The sequence below is a fragment of the Martes martes genome, assembly GCF_963455335.1.
Source record: "Martes martes genome assembly, chromosome: 3".
NCBI classification, from domain to species: domain Eukaryota; kingdom Metazoa; phylum Chordata; class Mammalia; order Carnivora; family Mustelidae; genus Martes; species Martes martes.
In genome coordinates, this window is record NC_137890.1 from 98,003,161 (window position 1) to 98,023,745 (window position 20,585).

At 35.3% G+C, this 20,585-nt stretch overlaps 1 protein-coding gene across 2 annotated transcripts in view; it reads right to left on the reverse strand.

Moving 5' to 3' along the window:
* Positions 1–20,585, reverse strand: part of DPP10 (dipeptidyl peptidase like 10) — a gene marked incomplete at both ends in the record, with an annotated part of 1,360,615 nt that overhangs the window by 871,042 nt on the left and 468,988 nt on the right. The window lies entirely within an intron of this gene.

Consider the following 20,585-nt stretch of genomic DNA (forward strand, 5'->3'; position numbering starts at 1 on the left):
AGATACTATAAAAATAAAATAAACATGTACAAAAAAATTTGAAACATAGCATGTGTTATGTAAATATCAGCTATTATTAAATAAAGTGCACCAGCTGGACACTCTTTTCTCATGGGACTTTGTTAAATATGCAGAATAATTGACAAGTGGAAAGATACAGAGAGAATAGCAGAAAGAGGTGAGGAAAATGAAAGCTATCTATGGGGAACAGAAGGGGATAGCAAGGATTCTTAGGTGGCTGGGAGCTAAATTAGTATCTGTTCAGAGAATAGAACCAGACTTCACCCTCATAAGGTTATATAGAGCAGGAACAAAGGGCAATGCCAAAAAATAATTTTTTTTTTCAATTTCCCAATTTTAATTAGAGGGTTGACTTTAAATCACTCATAAAGCTATATGAGAACATTTTCATCATTAATTTATTGATTTTATGAAACGAAGTTCAAATTTTAAAATTATTACTAACTTGCTTATAAACCTGGAATGGTTTATTATTATTTCTATGGAGGAAAGATCAAGCTGCTTTTCCCAAAATCCCAATTCTCTGCATTTGGTCCCAACTAGCCTCTTCCACCTTGATAACTCTTAATCTGTTTTAGTTTCCCCATTTCACAGCCAAGGTAAGCAACTTAGTCTTCCTCCTACTGGTTCTCTTTTTCAAGCCTGTGCCTAGCTCCTGCTACTCCTTTGTCCTAGCATGGCTTTTCCCTGCCCCCCATACCTCCAAATGTCCAAAAGCTGCCTGATGATTTCAAGTCCAAGCCTAAATGCCATGTCCCTGAAACCTCCCCCAACTGCCTTGGCTAGAATGAGAGTTATCTCCTTTGAACCTCCATAACATCTGATTTACATCTCTGTTAGGGCTCACATTGCTTCTTAGTTGATTATTTTAGATTCATATTTAACTCATAGTACATGTGTAATATATTTAATGCTGAATATATGTTTTATAAACTGCATTACATGAAGTATCATTAGTAAACTGTCACACTGGTGTTTTCTGAAGAAGAATTCTAGGATCATTGACATTTGGGAAATTGTCATTTCTCCCTAACATTTATTTCTTAGAGCTCTAAGATTGTCAAGGAGGCATTTAGCATATAAAGTGTTTGAAAACTTGTTTAACTATGAAATTTATATATGTGTGCATGTATACATATATTATATATAATATATATAATGTATATATTATATATAATATATGTATACATGACAAGAAAGAAAAAAATCCCCATAACTAAGGAGGATGAGATTTAACAGAACTAACTCAAGATCTTCCACTGAGCTGAGGCAGTGGTAAAACTAATGTCCACTGGACATGAGGATTTTCCTAAGTGTATTCATGGAACATTGATATACTATAGGATCACAGGGTCCTTACTATTAAATATTACTAAATATGTGTGTATATATATATACACACACATATATAACATAATATATATAATGTGTATATTATATATAATATATAACATAATATATATAATGTATATATTATATATAATACATAACATTATATATAATGTATATATTATATATAATACATAACATATATATTATATATGTGTATTATATATAATACACATAATATATAATGTATTATATAATATATACATAATATATAATGCATATATTATATATAATATATAACATAATATATAATGTATATATTATATATAATACACATAATATATAGTATTATATTATATATAATACATTATATATTATGTGTATTATATATAATATACATATTATATATAATACATAACATATATATTATATATGTGTATTATATATAATACACATAATATATAATGTATTATATATAATATATACATTATATATAATATATAACATATATATTATATATGTGTTTGTATGTATATATGTGTGTGTGTATATATACATATTTAGTAATATTTAATAGTAAGGACCCTGTGATCCTATAGTATATCAATGTTCCATGAATACACTTAGGAAAAACCTCATGTCCAGTGGACATTAGTTTTACCACTGCCTCAGCTCAGTGGAAGATCTTGAGTTAGTTCTGTTAAATCTCATCCTCCTTAGTTATGGGGATTTTTTTCTTTCTTGTCATTGCCATTTTTCTTGAAGTCTAGGACTCCATTGTCTGTCCTGGGTTTTGGAAAGGAGGCTTGTCCACATGGGAAGAATATGGTGATGGGGGAGATGGTTTGAGCAATGTGAGTGATTAAAAAGCTACATGCTGTAGTACATTGACTGTCTTCATCAAATGGCAAGGAAAAGAACAACTCAGTTGTCTCTTTGTCACAGACATTATACAGGTTTATCTGCATAAAAAACATATGGTTTTCAAGGAGCTAAACAGATCTGCTGGCTGTCTGGAGCCTACGTACTGTGCTCATGGAGCACAGCCAAGAGGGCCATCCTGTTGACTCCATTCTAGCATATACGGTCCTTGTCTTCATTCTCTCACTCAGATTGTGGAGCCTGTGACTAGTTTTGGTTGGGAGATTACAAACTGGACCATAGATTTTTTTTTCCCTTTTTTTTCTTTTTTCTTTTTTCTTTCTTTTAAGATTTTATTTATTTATTTGACAGACAGAGATCACAAGTAGGCAGAGAGGCAGGCGGGGGGTGGGGGGAAGCAGGCTCGTCGCCGAGCAGAGAGCCCGATGTGGGGCTCGATCCCAGGACCCTGGGATCATGACCTGAGCTGAAGGCAGAGGCTTTAACCCACTGAGCCACCCAGGTGCCCCTTTTCTCCCTTTTCTTTTTAATTTGTATGTATGTGTGTGACTAATAACTCAATGGATCATATCATTTGAACATGAGGAAAGTGTTTCACTTTGTCTTTCCTTTGTTCTCCTGTGAAAAATTTCATCCAAGTCAATTGGTGTATTAAATGTATTTGACTACTTTGGAGGTAGAAGGTCAGGATGGAACTTCAGGTTCAAGGAAGAATGGAAAGGGTAGAAAGAAAAGATGATCAATACAAACTATTATCTTAACACACTGATATATATGAATTACCTCCCTTACCAGCTGATAAGTTCCCTGAGGTTTATTCTTGTGTGTTATGTGGTCTATAGTGCTTAGCAGAAAGAGTTAGTATCTAATGAATATTTGTTAAATGAATATGAAGTTTTTAAGACATTAGTTGTAGGAAGCATCTTCCAAACATCTCCAACCATTTTGGTGGGGTTATTAAGTGCCAGCCATCTTGGATGGTAGAGGGGTTCTCATCCTAAAGGAAATTAAGGATTCTGCCTCATAGAGAGCTGATACTGGCTCCAGGAAAAAAAAAAAAAAAAAGGCGTCTGTTATTTCTACAGACAGACATCTTCAGGAAGAGTACATCCTGCCAAGAAGGATTGGGGGTATAAATCATCATTTAACATATCACATGATATTGAAAGATAAGTGCAGATTTCCTCTTCTTGTCTGAATTGTAATTCTGACTCAGTGTCCTTCAATCACTCTTAGCAAAAGGAGATTAACAGGCTATTTAATCATCCACCAGGAAAAAATACATTTAAAGATGTTGCAAAATGACTCTTCAGCAAGGTCACATGATTTTCTTGCAGTGATTTGAAATTGTTTGCTAATGACTGATTATGCTTCTTCTTGATAAAAGTATTGCTGGTGGCAATGGCTTTATGTGTGGGCACAATTAAGACTGATATCTCATCCTTCGTTCATTCCCCATAGCCTCATACTTGAAGGCAACCCTTCTGCACGTGTGTCTACTTGTGGCATTTCCTCATGCAGTTAAGCTTAATTTTTAATAATAAACCTTTCCATTTATCTGGTGTTTAACATTTTTAGGGTACTTTAACACCTGTGTGCCACATCAAACTCGTAATAGTCCTGAGAGGTAAAGAGAGCCAAAATTAGGATTCTAATTGCACATTAAGTATATGTGGCAGATAGCATTTGTCACATAATTTGTGTCTTCTTATTCTGTGACCCAATCGTGCCTCTATTTTTTTTTTCTTTCTTGAACTGCTACTTTAACATGTCCTTGGAATATCTCCTTGTGACACTTGGCTGCCAACCACTTCCAACAGATATTCTTTCCATAGACTTGGTTGGGATGAGCTTTCCTTTATGCCTTGGAATTTCTCTAAGACTTATTTTTCCCTCTGTATCTTTTTAAAAAGTTAGTTTTGCTTTTACACAATAGCATCTTTCATCAGGACGTGATATTCCAGAACTACTGGCAACTGAAAACAAGTACCAGATATAACTTGCAGTGTTTTTGTTTTTGTTTTCTAAGCAGGGTGACAGCATTTGTCCATATTGTACTGTGCTATAGTGCTCTATACATGGAATATACTCCATAAATAGGAGAAATTAAGATACTGTTATTTCTAAGTTGATATGCATCGTCAATGCCTCACTTGGCTTCAAACTTGATTTGTCACTGAATTACTGGAATCTAGTAATATAGTAGGCACTCAATAAATGCTTCAAGAATGAAAGATACTAATAAGTATCTGAATGTTGGCTATAACAACAAATGGGTGATAATTTAAATTGCTCTAATTGTGGCTTATTTTTATACAATTTTGAGAAGTTGGCTTGGGGCTATTGAGGACTGTTCTGCATGTGTGGATCAAATTCAAATCTTTCCTTCTTTGTGTATATTCTATTTCCAGCTCTCATCTCTCTAAGGCTCCTGCTCTCTACTTTCATGGGTAGGGGGAGGATTTTACACTTACTTCCCAACCACATTTTCTCCTCAGTATTGTTTCTTGTACCTTTCATGATCAAACTGCCTTTTCCCAACTCTCTCCTGTTTCGTGGGCAGCATGTTTTCTCTTTGCCCTTTAGCACACAAAATCATTTAGAAAATGTGCTCCTGTATCCAATCCATCTTACCACCTGCTCACGTATCAGTCAATCTGAGATCACTTCTTTGCTTTTTGATCAGCATTGGCATGTACAGCTGCCTCTCTTAGCATATAGTATATGAAATGATATTTAACCATATTTGTTTCTCTATCAGACTGTGAAATCCTTGAGGGAAGAAGACCTGGTATCTCTATGCATATATCCATACCCAGTGGCTGCAATGTCAGCCCAATAAGCACTGGTGGAATTTTATCCACAGTCTTCTCAGGATGGGCATGAGGAATTGACCTTTGCAAATGAATATTTGCTTTAATAACATCTGAACAGACACAATAAAGATGTATATGGTATGAATTTCTCTTTTTGCCAAATGTTTTCAATTAAAATATTAGTCATTCTTACTTAAGAATGCAAAACATGAATAAAAAAAGTGGAACAATTGTGACAACCATCTGTCAAATTTCCTGATGTTTGAAAGCAACATTATGATGACTTCATTCATCAGTTTTAATATGGACATTTTGGAGTTAGGTAGAGACAAGCTGAAAGAACCATTTTTTCTAAGATAATGATTTTCTTTCGGCTTCTTTCTTTTCAAAAACTATGTAGAAAGACAACAAGAATTGCCCTAAAAAAATTCCCTACAAAATTAAGTTCTTATGATGTCACATAGAAATTTTTAAAAAATTACATATTCAAGGGGCACCTGGGTGGCTCAGTGGGTTGAGCCGCTGCCTTCAGCTCAGGTCATGATCTCAGGGTCCTGGGATCAAGCCCCGCATCAGGCTCTCTGCTTAGCAGGGAGCCTGCTTCCCTTCTCTCTCTGCCTACCTCTCTGCCTACTTGTGATCTTTCTCTGTCAAATAAATAAATAAAATCTTTAAAAAAAAAATTACATATTCAAGCCCAAATGTTATATTATGAGTAAATGTAATAATGATGTGGTCCTTGTTCACATTATAATTTTACTACTAGAAATATGTGGAAAAATGTGTGTAAAATTTTTAAAGTTTACCTAGAGTTGCATAAATCCAGACCTGCAGATCATATTTCAGGTTGAGCAGATTAAGGAATAATATGGAAGATTCTTTTAAATCCAATGCTAGAGACATGAACAGGGATGTTTTGCTTGTTAGGGGTCAGAACCAACACCATATCCTTAACAAAGTATATGAGATATCTTCAAAAACAGATCTTTCAAAGATAGAGCTGACTGTACAGGCTGTGGGTAAATGAAGAGATTCTGGATAAAGTTACCTCAGGTGGATTTTCTCATTATGACACCCCCATGGTAAGAAGGAATTGGGAAGAGAGACATAGGAATCCTGTGTAAGTTTTAACCCAAAGAAGAGAAATATTATTTTCAGTACTTTATTGCAAAATGAATTGCTTTTGCATAAAAAAAGTAATTTTTTTTAAGCAGGGAAATTGTTCTTTGTATTCCATCTTGAGGATCTTAATGGAATCTTAAATCACTCTCAAAATGAACTTCAAGTTCTATCTACAAACTAATTTTAAGTTTAAATCCTTTGAGTTAACTAGAACGTCTTTGATCTTTTATTTTCTGTTAAATATAGTTACCAAACTTAGTTTTCCAAGTAAAACTTTCTTTAATCATAATTATTATACAGATACATGACCATTTTTGAGAAGTTCTTTTGTGTCAACATCTCTATTAAATGTATCTCTTTTTTCTTTTATCTACTACAGTCTAATGACCTACTTAGTGTTTTTTAATGATGTTTTCAAAGATATAGGGATTGATCAATCAGCGTATTTAGTGGGTTCTACTCTCTGTGGCAAAACTATGCTCATGAGGAGAATCAAAGAATACCACTCTGTTCTGAGCGCTGATATTGATGTCTTATAATACAGAGATAAATATTATGATACTCATTCTCTAGACAAGAGGCCTTGTCATGTGGTATAAGTAACACACGTAAGATCAGACCACAAGTATGTCCCATGAGCTAATACTCAAACCAAAGCTTTCACTGCCATCAACACTTGTGCTTTTAATATGCCATACAATATTTTTTTCTCTAAATAGGAAAATAGTGGAGGCAGTAAATTTATGGTAGTATTCTGATCTTGATGCTGTGATCCCCAGAAGACTCTCTCTAAGTACATATAATTATCACCATTTTACAGCAGTTAGATTTCTACTTTAAAGGGGATGAGCAACCTCCTATCCATAATGCACAACCTCAAGACTTTTGGGGGTCTTCTTAGTATAAAACATTAACCTTGTGCTTTTTTTTTTTTTTTTTTTTTTTTTTTTTTTTTTTAAAGAATTTATTTGTTTATTTGACAGAGAGAGATCACAAGTAGGCAGAGAGGCAGGCAGAGAGAGAGAGGAGGAAGCAGGCTCCCTGCTGAGCAGAGAGCCCGATGCGGGACTTGATCCCAGGACCCTGAGATCATGACCTGAGCCGAAGGCAGAGGCTTAACCCACTGAGCCACCCAGGCGCCCAACCTTGTGCTTAATGAGTTACATATTAATTGAATAGTTACAAAACTGGAAAAAAAAAGAAAAAAAATCCATATTTACCTTGGAATGGTGTCCTAGGGAAAGTGAATGTTCTAAAGGACATAATCCCAAAGCAAAATTTTTCTGGTTAGGTTTGTATTGCTTCCCCTTGAGTCTATCTTGAGTAAACCAAATATCAGTCTTCACTGAGTCACTCAACCAATCACTTTGAACTAATTGATTTACTTGTGATTACATAGTACATCCCTTGTAACCTGAAATCCTAATACCCAAAGTGTTCATGGGCACCAGTCATTACTGAGGAGACCTAAAGTTCAAAGAGAACATATTTGAGTGCTCTACCAAAGTAAGGGAAAACCTGGGGCCTGTGCATGGGGAGAGAATTGAGAAATGAGTGGAAACAATAAAGTGAGAAAGGAATAAGTAAAAGAGAGAGGCTACAGACTATTACGGATTAACAACTACTATGGCAAATAAAGCTGAATAAAATAATTCACACAAGTGGAGAAAGCATGAGAGAAAATGTGTCAAATCTGGGAATGCCAGTCAGAAGAAATGGTAAATGTCATGAGGCGAGGAGGAAAATTAATGAGAAAGCATTAATACAGTTCAGTAATATCTGCAACTGCCTAATTTTTTTATATATTGCTGGTCAGTACATCCAGGGCAAGGCATCTGGGTCCATGATTATAGAATATTCATTGCACAACAGAAGGGAAGAAAACAGTCATAAGGATTCTCAAGGAAGAAAGTTCATACATGCACATAAAATATATGCTTACAGAATTTTTGATAAATTGTGTAAGTTAAATAATACCTGAAAATTTAAGGAATCAGCAGGTGTTAGAAGATGTAATAGGTATATCTTATCCTATATCTTCAAAAGATAAATACATTCAAAATCACCACCAAAGTTATTTCAACCTGTAGATCATGATATTTTTCAGAATATAAACTGCTATACAGATAGAGTCCATGAAAAAGTTAATGTCTGTAGGCACTATATGGAGTTTTCTCTATCATTATATTAATAAAAAATATGTGATGTTCAATGGCAACCTGAAGGTCAAATTTTTTATATGATAAAGTATCAAATAAAGCTGAGAAAATGTTTTGCTGCTTGTGTTGTGTTGAAAAAAAGTACACATTGGATGAATTGCTTTTTACTAATGAGACATGAGATCGAGTTAAAATTGAAGGTAGATTGAAAGGGAGGAACAGATTTGAGGATTGATGCTATCTGACTTCAAGACTTAAAATAGCAACAGTAATCAAGACAGTGTGGTATTGGTAAAAAAAAAAAAAATAGACAAATAGTCTCATGGAAGAGGAGAGAGATCTCAGAAGTGACCCATATAAATATAGGCAACTGATCTTTGACAAAGGAACAAAAGCAACACAATGGAGCAAAGATTGTCTCTTCAATAAATCGTGCTGGAACAACTGGACATTCCCATGCAAAAAGATAAATCTAGACATAGACCTTATGCCCTTCATAAAAATTAACTCAAAATGGACCAGAGACCTAAATATAAAACACAAAACTATAAACTTCTAGGTGATTGCATAGGAAAAAACCTAGATGCCTTGGGTATGAGGATACTTTTTAAGAGGTGATACAAAAGACATGATCCATGAAAGAAATAATTGATAAGCTGAACTTCATTAAACTTAAAAATTTCTCTTCTGTGAAAGACAAATTTCAAAAGAATGAGACAAACCACAGACTGGGAGACAACATTTGCAAAGGACACATCTGATAAAGGACTATCATCCAGAACATACAAAGAACTCTTGGAGTGCCTGGGCGGGCTCAGTCAGTTAAGCATACTCTTTCAACTCAGGTCATGATCTCAGGGTCCTGGGATGGAGCCCCATGTTGGGGGGGTTTGGTATCTGCTCAGCAGGGGTTCTGCTTCTCACTCTCACTCTCCCTCCATGCTCTCTCTCTCTCTCTCTTTCAAATAAATAAATAAAATCTTTAAAAAGTATATACATACACTGGAAGAGATTATGCTGAGTGAAATAAGTCAAACAGAGAGAGTCAAGTATAATATGGTTTCACTTATTTGTGGAGCCAAACAAATAATATGGAGGACAAGGGTAGATGGAGAAGAGAAGGGAGTTGAGGGAAATTGGAAGGGAAGGTGAACCATGAGAGACTATGGACTCTGAAAAACAACCTGAGGGTTTTGAAGGGGCGGGGGGTGGGAGGGTGGGGGAACCAGGTGGTGGGTATTAGGGAGGGCACAGATTGCATGGAGCACTGGATGTGGTGAAAAAACAATGAATACTGTTACGCTGAAAATAAATAAAAAATTAAAAAAAAGTATATACATACAAAGAACTCTTAAAACTCCTCATTAATAAAACTAACAACTAACAACAACCTGATTAAAAAATGGGCCAAAAACCTTAAAAGATGCCTCACCAAAGAAGATAAACAGATGCCAAATAATCATATGAAAAAATGCTTCCCACCATATGTCATCAGGCAATGTGCTTCAAAGGAACAATGAAACATGCCACTATACACATACTCCAATGGCCCAAATCCAGAACATGGACAACATCAAATGCTGGTGAGGATGTGGAACAACAGGAGCTCTCACGCACTGTTGGTCAGACTGTAAAACAGTACAACCACTTTGGAAGACAGCTGGCAGTTTTTTACCAAGCTTAACATAATTTTTATACAACTCAGCAATTGTGTTCCTCGATATTTACTCAAAGGAGTTGAAAACTTCAATCCACATAAAAATCTGCACAGCAGCTTTATTCATAATTGCTAAAACTTGGAAGCAACCAATATGCCCTTCAGTAGGTGAATGGATATATAGACTATGGTACATACAAACAATGGACTGTTACTCAGTCCTAAAAAGAAATGAGCTATCAAGCTATGAAAAGCCATGGGGGAATCTTAAATGCATATTACTAAATGAAAAAAAAAACTATCCAACAAGGTGAAATTATGATATTATAATGGTGGATATGCCATTATACATTTGTCCAAACACTTTGAATGTATAACATCAACAGTGAACTCTAAGGTAAACTATGGGACTTCGGATGATTATAGTGTGTTGATGTAGCTTCATAGTAAAGTGTACTATTCTTGTTGTTGTTAAGATAGATAGATAGATAGATTTATTTATTTATCAGAGCAGACATAGGGAAAGAGCACAAACAGGGGGAGCAGTAGGCAGAAGAAGAGGGAAAAGCAGGCTCCCCACTGAGCAATGTGTCCTATGTGGGACTGAATCCCAGGACCTGAGCAAATCATGACCTAGGATCATGACCTGAGCAGAAGGCAGATGTTTAACTGACTGAGCATCCCAAAAGTGTACTATTCTTTTGAGAGGTATTGATACTGAGGACACTCTACATGTGTGGGGGCAAGGGGTATATAGAAAGTGTCTATAACTCCTCTCAATTTTGTTGTAAGCCTAAAACTTCTCTAAAAATATAACTTCTTAAAAAACTTGAGGATAGGAGTTCGAACTCCAGAATAGCCTTTGGAAAATACTTATTTAGATGTTAAAAATAATTTTTCCTGCAGATTTTCATATAAAATGTGGATTTAAAAAATAAGAGTGTACCACCTTCTATGAGAAATATAATTTTATTTCTCTCAGTATTGTTTTTTGTCCACAAGCAAAAATCATTTCATTAAATTCATAGACTTAAAGAACTGTAAGTTTATAGTGGCTGAAACATTGTCATGAGTAAAACTAAAGACAACAGTTCTAATTTATTGAGTACCTAAGTGTATGTTAAGAACTCTTCATACATTATGTCCTTTAATACTTGCCTCAATGCTTTGAGGTTGAAACCATCATCCTTATTTTTCAGAGGAGGAATCTGATGCTTAAAAATGTTAAATAATTTGCTAAAGGGCAAGTGGAAGAACTTGGATGGCACCTAGAGAATCAATTCTATATTCTACTTGCTAAACCACAAGACTTTATAGTCCTCATCTATAACATACTTTTGAATGTAGTTTTATATCTCCCCTGTTTTTATAAAGTATTTAGGTGTCTAGAGATCACCTAATGAGATTCAGTGATGAATACTATCAAACAGAAAAAGAGTACAATGAAGACAAACTCAAATAAGTTCAAAAGTCCATGTCATGCTCTGTGTGCATAATAAATCCCTCAGATTTTGATAAAGACTTTCCAATAGAAAATCAGTTTCTTCTCACGCCCACTGAATTTTAAACAAACAGTTGAAAAATATGAATGAAGGGAGGCCAAAGGTAAGGAATATTTGTTTGTCTGTTTGTTATCTCAGCCTTAACCCCACTCTAGCAGCAGCTCTGGGTTTGTAACACTGGGCTGTCCACATTCTATTGCTTTTCTGCTTGCATGGACAAGGGTTTCCAGTTCTCAGGGAATAGTTAGAAGCAATAGAGTTTCTCTTCTGCAAAATCTATCTAACCTATAAAAAGATTTGAAAACACTGACAACGAACTCATGATCTCATCCAGGAGAACACCATGTATTTTAAACTAATTGAATTATGTAAGGGCCCTTTTTAACCTCTCCTAACACCTAGTGCAGGGCATATACCATATATATATATATATATATATGTATATACATATGGTATATATATATATATATATGGTATTCAATACATTATTTTATATGGTATTCAATACATTATTATGGTATATATATGGTATTCAATACATTATTATTCATGTGATTTCTAAGATATTTTTAACACAAGTCAATTTAATAAATCAATACAAGGCAACTAGAAGGAAAAAATGAAATAATGCTAGCATTCAGTGTAGAAGGCCTGTTGAAAAATAAAAAAATAAAAAAATAAAGACCCCCAATAGTTCCAATTCTTGCCATTACCAAACTTTATATGTACATAGAGAGGCCTGTAAAATAGTTGGTTGTATTTTTTTATTTTTACTCTCTTGACTTTTGGGCTCCAAATGTCATATAAATAAACCTAAACTATCTCCTGGATGCTTCAAACATGGGTCCTGATTGCTCCCATTACTCCAACCAAATGTCATACACGTGAGTGAGGCCATCTGAGACCCCATCCTGAGCCCAGGTGACATCAGGCTGGCTTTTGGCACACCTTAAGGAAGTTCAATTGCTTTATAATAGCTGGGTTAGCAATGTAGTTATGCCTCTATTTTTTATTTTCCATCAAAATACTGTGCTCAGAAATAGTCTATTATAGAGCAAGTAAATGAGGAAGGATTTTACTAAAACTGAAAGAGGTCAGGAAAAAAAAGCCAGAGACATGGCCAAATGAACTGCAATGACCGTTTGACAATGAATAATACGTTTATTCGAATCTACTCCTAACTCACTGGGAATGAAAGTCTAGCAGTTCATGGAAAGAATACTCTTCTTTCATGGTATCTCACCCTACTAATTTGTATTAGAAATATGGATGCTATAGGAAGGAAACTGTATTTAATCACCCAACAAGTACTTGTCGAGCCCTTAGTCCCTGTACTCTATGGGACACTGTGAATGAAGCCTATAAGACATGAGAGCAAAAGCTCTGCTGGCTTTCTCCAGAGAGGAGCCTGGTCCACATTCAGGAAGCAAAACCAGGCTCCTCTAACCCCAGACGATGTGTGGGTGCTCCTTCTCTGGTCCTCAAGAAAAAGATGAACCTAGGACATTAGGAAAAGAACACTTGAACAGAAACCAATAAACTAGTCTTTATCGCAAAGCTTTTAGTAAGTCATTGTGTGATTCTGAATTTAGCATCTAGTTTTTCTGTACCTGCATTTTTTTCCACTTATAGTTTGAGGTACGAACTTGCCTTCCTTGTCTCAAAGAGTGATACAAAAATGAAATTTAGCGCTTTAGAACTAAACAGCACAGATAAAATTTATTAACTGGAACAATAGCTATTTCATTTTTCTATACTTAAAAGGAAACCTGAATTGGCATATTCTTCTCTTTTAGCTTCACCCATCAGGAAAGTAAACCCTAGCTATTGTGTGGATTTCTCACTCTTGAATAAATTTTATATTTTCTTCATTCTTCTGCTTGGTTTTTCAATTTAATTCAATTTTTCCCTAATCTTGATTTTTAGAATTTTTTCTTTTTCTTTTATTTAGGTGTTTATTGTTTATTTCATTTCATCACAAGCATTATGTATAAGGAACTCCAAGTAGTTTATGGAAAAAGCTAGTAAATACTTTTTATAAACAAACATGCATATGTATAAATACATACTTGTTACAGGGGAAGGCATGGGCCTGATAGAACATGCCTGATATAACTTTAGGACACCCTAAACTACCTGGTCAATTTTTGGATTTTAGCAAAATGACCCCAGGACATTAGGAAAAGTGCACTTACCCAGGAGCAGATATAGTTGGTTATTATATATACCAACCTCATTTATTTGCTGTCAGCATATGTGCTATGGCTCATTAAGATCTTTGGTGCCTCTGAATTTCCCAGAAGAAATAATATTCTGTATACAAGCTGTAGCATAATCTCCAATGGCCAAAGAGCTGGTTTTCTAATCTCTCTAAGTTCATTTGTCTATATCCTAGGTCATTCAATTACTGCTTATTTCTTATTGAATTGGCCTTATCAAATGAATCTTCATTGAAGAGGGAGAGAGAGATATAGGTAGATAGATAGATGATATATAGATGGATAGATAGATGACCTGTTCAAATGGCTCAAAGCAGACCCAGTACAATCTACTAGAGAAGTGCACTAAAGGTTCATAATTTTCTTGGAAACAAAATGCCATGTGAAGAAGGCTTGAACTTCTTGGTATTGGAGACAAGATATCTGGTAGATATTGGGAGACAAGGGGCCCCAGTTTCCACATTACCCCAGCCAAATGCCAGATATGTAAGAATATGTAAGGCATGTTATCTACCATCAATGTCACAATGGGTCACTCCTCCTCTATACTGAGGTTTCTGATTTCATTTTGAAGTCAAAGAAATTTATTTTCTAGGATCTTCATGTCTATAAATACAGACCCATGAACCACCCACAAAATACACAGGTAATATCAGCTCCATTTCCAGCGTGGTGATCAGATCTGAAGTGAAAGTGACTGGAGCTAAATAAAACCTGTGAGAATCACAGCCGCACCAACATAACAAAGATAAACAAGGAATAGCCTTCAGAGAGCTGCTAGCCCATTTTCTGATCCAGTCTGGTCCTTTGCTTAAATCTTCCTTGAGAAACCAGAGTTTCGGATTTTCTCACTTTCATCCTTTTTCAATATGGACGCACACAATTCTATGACATTTACACTGTATATGGTTTTGAAACCAGTTTGTCTGTCTCATTCATATCACCTCGTCTTTTACTTTTACAAGTAAATGCAGTAACGCACTTTCCTCGTTTTATTTTGTGAATAAGTTTGAAAAATGTGGTACATTTTGTATACTTTCTTGCTATTTAATATAACTGCATTTAGTCTAAGTTCAGTCCTTGGAAAGTTCCTTAAATAATACTGCTCATTAACAACTGACCACAGCACTTAAAATCCAAACAACAAATTACACTGCAGAATTATTTTTCCCTCTTGTTGAGAAACTCATTTATTTTTAAGAGAACGTTTTCATTAATCTTATCTGGCAGGTTTCTTTGTATGCGTGTATTTCCCGCAGTTAAAACTAAACTCTGCCCTCCCAGATAATGTTCACAAAATTATATATGACAGTGCTGATGCAGCTCCTCGTTGGCATGCTGCAACCTGCTTTGTTAATGAATATTTTTTAAGCTTCTTTGAAGTCTTGAATATGAAAATAGAATAAAAATGTGATTACTGTCACTATAGCACTGCCAAATTTGTTAATGAGGCAATATTCTTTATTTTGTCTTGGGCCAAATTTGGTGGTTGTTTTGCAAACAGCACAAAGCAATGATCAACACGTAAGCTAAGCTCTTCAACTTTATGTTGTGGATGTCTTTTATGCAGATTTATTCAACATTTTTCCCTCAGTGTTTGGGAGGAATCAAATTTCATAGTTTCCACTACTTATTCAGGGCAGATACTAACAGTAGGTAAAATGGAGGTGACAAAGTTCCACGGGGAATAAGTCTAATCTTTTATATTATATGTTGTCATAAAATACTTTATGTGATGGCATTTCTCATCTAAACTAGGGTTGCTAAAATCCTGAAATCCCATTATAAACAATCATCCTCATCTTTATTAGCACTAAATTCTCTAAGTTACTGAGCATGGTCTCTTCTCCCTGATTCAAAATATCCCAGCATCCTGACTCCTGCAGAGAAGCACATGGACAGCACAGGGAAACTTCTGCCAATGAGAGGAGTGGTCACCACATGGAACAGCATTTCATGTAAAATTGTCTAAAATCCTCTTGAGTTATTTACCTTCTTAAATCAACTCTAAAGCACATTTTCTGCTTCTCTCTTTTTTTTAGTATGTCAAATATTTCCGTTACCACAAAGACACCCACCCACCCACCTTCCTACTTCCATGGAGGCTGGTGTTACAGTATTTGGAATCATGTATAGAAAAGAAACCAACCCAGAGACCCAAAGTGTAGTACTTCTGTTAAAGCTCCACATCAGCCGATCAAGACTTAATATCTAACCTAAATATAGTTTCCTCCCCTCTAGGAATGTGACCTTTAACCAGCCAACCTACAGTTAGCTGGTCAGCATTAGGAGACAGCCCACTGATAGACCCCTACTGTTCCCCTTAGGAAAGCAACCTTGCCTAAAATAATGCATTCTTTGCTAATAATTTCCTTTTTTTCCCCCTGTCCCTCTCTCTGCCTTAAAAAACCTTTCCTCTTTCCTTTCCCCCAGCTCAATAGACACCCTTTCTATTTGCTAGACAGGATGCTGACCAGTTCATGAATCATTGAATTTTGCTTTTTAACACATTTGATTTTTTCTCCTTACTATAATTGCAGTTTTCTATTTGCACTTTGAAAGAATTTGAGAATTATGCAACGGTCCACTTTTTTTTTAGTGAAAGAAAAGGTGTACTATAAATGTAAAGACACTAATTTTCATTCTTCTTAGCTCCTAATATTCTTCAGAGACTGCCAAGTTAAATAGGTTTAAGAATTTAGATAAATTGGTCAGATAGGTCCATGATGGAGTGCTAAAGGAAAATGAGGGTATCTGTGAAATGATAATAATAATAGCAATAAAAGTGGACAGTTTATTGAGCAGAAGACTAGTGAAATAACAAAAACTTACTCATTGCTAGATAATAAATTCCTTGAGGACAGGGATGACATCTTTTAAACTTAGCCCATATGCCCAGTCTGTTCAGTGGTTTAAACTTAGCCCATATGCCCATAAATACGTGCTAACTTCAGTTTAACAGAAGTACAGAGAGGGAAAAATGTAGAAAATGACAAAATAATTTACCTATAAAGTAGTCTATTATTTGAATCATCTTTTAAATCCAAAGGATATAAATAATTCAGTACCCGAGACAAGCAATTATTTGCCAAACCACCAGTTACATACCTTCCCAGTAAATCCTGTTCCTTTCACATGGAAATACCAGACATATATGTTACAAGTAGAGGGTAGCTGGCTAAGTATATCTTGTCTTTAATGGAATGGATATACAGTGGATCTTTCAGATCGCGTCTACAAGGAAATTAGTTCAATCCTCTTTGGTGAATCTAGCTAATCAATCAGTTTGAGTGACTTTTTTCTTACTTGGCAAATGTCTGACTAAATCATTTAAAAATCATTTTGATGTTTTTTATTCTGAAGTCTGTATTGATTAATTTATGATAGACTTTTTTTTTTTCTTTTGCTTGTCCTTAAAGTTTTTTAGTAATGTCATTTTCATTCTATTTCCTTATCTGGACACAAATAAGGTGTGGGTATTCAGATAACCAGTGGCATTTTCTTTCCAGATCTTTCACTGTTTCATTATTAGAAATGGCCAAATAGACAACTGGAGTTATAATGCTTTTCTCCTCAAATGCTTTTCTCCATGGGTCAGAAATACACATGAGAGGGATAACAGTTTGGACAAAAATACTTGTGAATACTTACAAAGAGGTGAAGAAAGAAACAGCCTGATCACTAAATAGACATTAAAAGAAGAATAAATTTAATTTTGTTAAACTTGTTAGCAAGTAATTAAACTATACCCTTAAATACAAATCAAGTAAGATACAAAAAATAGAGACTATAATATTAGAAGTCTGGAGCATAGGAAAATTTTACAAATAATCAACTAATAATAATCACAATAGTAAGTATACTGACTTCATTGATGATGATGATAATTTTGTGGATTAGGCATAGGTAATTCTATATACTTTAAGTTGATCAATTTCATGTAAATCTCACAAAATTTCCATTCCATTGGTAAATTCGTATCTTGATTTTATAGATAAGGAAGGTGAGGCTTATGGAGGTTAAATGACTCATCCAAGAACACATAGCTTAAGGAATCAAGATTCAAATTCAGTATGATTACAAAGCTTCAGAAAAGTTCTTAAATGGTGAGGCCTGGCCTTCTTGGTCCTTTGCTCTGTTCTACAAGGGCAGAGTGCAAATGAAATGACTGGAGCTCTGACTGCCATCTTGGGCCCTGAAGTAAATTTAAGTATGAGAACAAGGGTAATGGAACCATAAGGTAGAATGAGCCTCCCCTCTGGCCTGTGCTTAACTATTCTTAAACAAATAATCTCTAGATATTTTTCATATGTTTTAGCCACTGTGATTTCCATTTCTTTCTGTTACTTGTAGCCAAACCTATGTGCTGAAGTTATAATTACAAATGTGCAACCACTGTACTTATCATTGCCTAATCATTTAACTTTGATTTTCCTTTATATTGCACAATCTCTTACCCTGTTAAACTGAGACTAAGGCCATGGGCCTTGGGCCTTGAGCCCAAGGCTATTAGGGAGGATCTGTAACTGGGATCTATTATCCCATGAGAACCCAAGAGGGATCCAGTGCAAACAGTCCCAAACAAGAATTTCCATTTACGTGAGTTACTTAAAGAAATGAATCAAAGACTTGGGACCAAAAGAATTTGAGAAATGAGGGGTGTCAGTGAATTATAGGTTCAGAGCCAGCAAAAAGAAAGCTGGATCTGGAAGAATTTCATGAGTCAGAAATCAGATACTTGGAATGTTTTGTATACATGGTAGTATTGTGGTCATAAGGAGAAAGGTTTTTAAAAAGAGGATAAAGCCAAACCCACATAGCAAAATGAGGGTATTGATGGGATTTGCTCTACCTATCCAAAAGCTTGTTGTATGAATCAAAGAAGGGACATATGTAAACAACTTTTCCATATAAATCAGTATATAAATATCTAGGTTTTTTCCCTAGAATTATTCAAACAAAATCACTATGCATTCTTAAGGCTGAAGTTCTGTGTTTTAAAATGTATTATTCTGAACATGGTTTATATTTAAATAAGGAAATTCCTGATGCTCCCTCTCCTATAGTTTATTGTTAACATGTAAATATCAGACCATACATATTTTTGATTGGTTGGTTTTATATTTGAGTTAGTCATTTTTTTCATATACCATCTTTAAAGGTACTTTCTTCTCTTTATGCCTTCATTCTCAATGGCAGAAACATTTTTTTTATTTTTTTATTTTAATAAACATATAATGTATTTTTATCCCCAGGGGTACAGGTCTGTGAATCGCCAGGTTTACACATTTCACAGCACTCATCATAGCATATACCCTCCCCAATGTCCATTTCCCCACCACCCTCTCCCATCCCCCTTCCCCCCAGCAACCCTCAGTCTGTTTTTTGAGATTGAGTCTTTTATGGTTTGTCTCCCTCCCAATCCCATCTTTTCATTTTTTTCTTTCCTACCTCCCCCCAACCCCCCCCACCTTGCATCTCCACTTCCTCATATCAAAGAGATCATATGATAGTTGTCTTTCTCCGATTGACTTATTTCGCTAAGCATGATACCCTCTAGTTCCATCCACATCATCGCAAATGGCAAGATTTCATGTCTTTTGATGGCTGCATAGTATTCCATTGTGTATATATACCACTTCTTCTTTATCCATTCATCTGTTGATGGACATCTAGGCTCTTTCCACAGTTTGGCTATTGTGGACATTGCTGCTATAAACATTCGGGTGCACGTGCCCCTTCGGAGCACCACGTTTGTATCTTTAGGATATATACCCAGTAGTGCAATTGCTGGGTCATAAAGTAGCTCTATTTTCAGTCTTTTGAGGAACCTCCACACTGTTTTCCAGAGTGGTTGCACCACCTTGCATTCCCACCAGCAGTGTAGGAGGGTTCCCCTCTCTCCGCATCCTCGCCAGCATCTGTCATTTCTTGACTTGTTCATTTTAGCCATTCTGACTGGTGTGAGGTGGTATCTCATTGTGGTTTTGATTTGTATTTCCCTGATGCCGAGTGATGTGGAACATTTTTTCATGTGTCTGTTGGCCATCTGGATGTCTTCTTTGCAGAAATGTCTGTTCATGTCCTCTGCCCATTTCTTGACTGGATTATTTGTTCTTTGGGTATTGAGTTTGATAAGCTCTTTATAGACTTTGGATACTAGCCCTTTATCTGATATGTCATTTGCAAATATCTTCTCCCATTCTGTCAGTTGTCTTTTGGTTTTGTTAACTGTTTCCTTTGCTGTGCAAAAGCTAAAATAGCTCATGTTTCAAGAGCAAACAGAAACCTAGATTATCCTATAAAATATTAATATTCTAAAGGGCACCATATAGCATGATGACTAGGAAGAGTATGGGCTCTAAAGCTATTGTGCCTGGGTTTGAATCGCAGCTCTGCTACAGACTTGCTGCTTGTGCCTCAGTTTTCTCATTGTTAAAAGGGGATGATAATAATAGAATAAGTAGCAACTTAATATTTTTAAAACATTTTAAAAATGACTGACACATAGAAGGCAGTATAACATGATAGCTAAATAAAAAGAGTCAATCACACTTTGAAACACAGAGTATAAGCCAAACTATAATTGTCAATTTCATTCAGGCTGCATAACACATCTTTTGAACCCCTGAGTTAGGGAACAGGAAAACTAACCCGACATCTAGGGGGGGAAAAGTAATTTATTTCTTGTGGCATTCAAATGGGATAGAACTGAGATCAGTAAGTGGAAGTCAGAGGAAAGTCTAGTTTGAGTCAAGATAAAAGCTACTTTCCTCCAATTAGATATGTCTGACACTAGGAGGAACTGCCTAAAAAACTGGTGAGTTCTCTGTCATTGAATGTGGTTCAAGCAGAAACTATAAGATAGATTATCTTTT